Below are 2,258 nucleotides of genomic sequence, written 5' to 3' on the forward strand. Positions count from 1 at the left end.
CATAATTGGCAGCTATGGCTTCCTTCTTCCATGGCTCACTCCATAGCTCCCTACTCACCCCCTTCCTCAGCCAAACGCTCAGATGATCGGGGCTCTTTACCTGATGGAGTGACCAAACCTTCATTGCTAAAGAGTCTTGAGTCCTCAGTCATCTTGCCTTTATCTGGGGGTGCGGGGTAGGCTGTACTTTTCCTTTAACCTTCACTATGGAACATGAAGGCACTAAGAGGCGCCTTGCAGAATCTCCTGACCCAGATTCTCCTTCCCCCTCCCCTCACGTGCAGCAGCACTCCAGTTTCCCTTTGGCAATTGAGATCAATCATTCCAGATAGTCGAGTAGCCTCTTTCTTGACTGCTGGTTCAAGTCCAAAATGGCCAGGTGGCGGTCTCATCTTCCAATTCAGTGGAACCATTGCTGTGTCCCCTGGTGGAAGCCTTATTCCCTTAGGAAAGAAGCCCTCCAAACCAGCAGCATACGAAGTTGCCGGGATGGGACCAAACTCTGAGTCATTAGGCGTAATAGTGATGGGAGCCACTCCCACCTCCGCCCTTGTCTCCTGAACCCAGATGTCCTGGCTGCAGGGGAGCCAGCACCCAATAATGATCTTAGATTCAAAACGTACTCTGCATCCTATGAGAGAAAACCCCATCTTTTCAGGGCGTTGGCTCCTGATTGACTCCACAACAGAGTCTTCTGTAGCCATTCCACCTTTCAATTAGACCAGCCACTTCCGGGTGTGTGGTAAGACCAGTTAATTCCACAGACACGAGCCGATGGCTGTGCTTCCCTTACTGTGACATGAGTTCCCTGATGAAGCATGAAGCGCTGTGAGGAGCGCCATGGTAGTGGATAAGGCATTCTGGAGTTCATGGATGATGACACTGGAAGAGGAATTACAGGCAGGAAAGGCAAATCCAGATCATGTGTCTATTCCAATGACGGTGAATCTCTGCCCCTTTCATGATGAAGAGGTCCAATGTAATCAACTTCCACCAGGTGGCTGGCAGCTCCCGCTGGGAAGGGGTACCACGTCGGGGCCTCAGCGCTGGTCTCTGCTGTTGGTAGATTAGGCTCTTATCAGGAGCCTTAGCCAGGTGTGCCTTGATGAGGGGCAGCCCCGGCTGATGAGCCCATGCATAGTCTCCACTCTGTCACAATGGCTACTTTGTTCACATGCCCATGGAGCAAGCACTGGGGGGCCATGGGAAAAGAGGCTGTGTGGAAAGTGTCATTTTCTCCACCTGATTATTTGGGGTCTCATCCACAGTGGATTCCCTTTGGTGAGCATTCACCTGGGACACAAACGTGTTCAGTGACTGTAACCATCTGAGAGGTCCAGCCACAAGCCTCTCCCCCAGACCTTCTCATCACTGGCCTTCAGTCCTGTTCCTTCCACCTCCCTGATCATCTGCCAAACCACTGGCCATGCATGTGAATCTACCGCTTTCTCTTACTCTAGACATGGTGGGCTTCTAAACGTGCCACTCGAAATTCTGCCCCCTAGGAGGATTTCTGTCCACCACTGTCCTTCAGGGTCACCCCTGCATGGGCGCCTTTGTGGAGCAGCTGTCTACTTTCGGGGGATACCAGCCTACTGTGCAGACACATCTGTAAACCAGGCTCAAGTCCTCTCTTCTTCAGTCGGCTGGTCATAGTGAAGCCCCAGGAGGCCATACGTAGGGACCGAAGGGAGGAAGTGATGTGGCAGGAGTTGGTTTTGAAGGAGTCTGAGCTGCCTGTCCACACGACTTGCTGGCACCTTCCAGACCTGCCTGAGCTCATCTTCCATGACTCTTCCATTTGATAGATTACATACTCCCAACCTTAGGGTTAGAAAATACCAAGGTCGTGATGGAAAGCTCAGGCTATACAGTCACCTGATGTCCCCTGGTTAAATGTTTAGTTTCTACCAAGGCACTGTAGCAAGCCAGGAGCCATTTCTCAAAAGGAGTGCAGTCATCTGCAGCAGAAGGCAGAGATCGGCTCCAAAATCCAACAAAAGTCTGTGTGGTGGTTTCCCTGCCCATGCCCCCCCAGAGGCTCTGTACTGCTCCCTCTTGGCCACAGACACTTCAAGTGCCATTAGATCTGCTGGGTCACAGCGCCTCACAGCAGAGCAGCCTGCACGGCAGAACCTTCTCGTGCTCTGGTTTCCGCTCCAAACTGGCAGACACTGAGGTGGCGGGCCCCCGAATCTAGTTTGTCTGGCACGTCTTACTAGGGCATCTAAAGTACTTGTTACTTCCGGCTCCTCAGA

Source organism: Balaenoptera acutorostrata, chromosome 1 (genome assembly GCF_949987535.1).
Source record: "Balaenoptera acutorostrata chromosome 1, mBalAcu1.1, whole genome shotgun sequence".
Taxonomy (NCBI): domain Eukaryota; kingdom Metazoa; phylum Chordata; class Mammalia; order Artiodactyla; family Balaenopteridae; genus Balaenoptera; species Balaenoptera acutorostrata.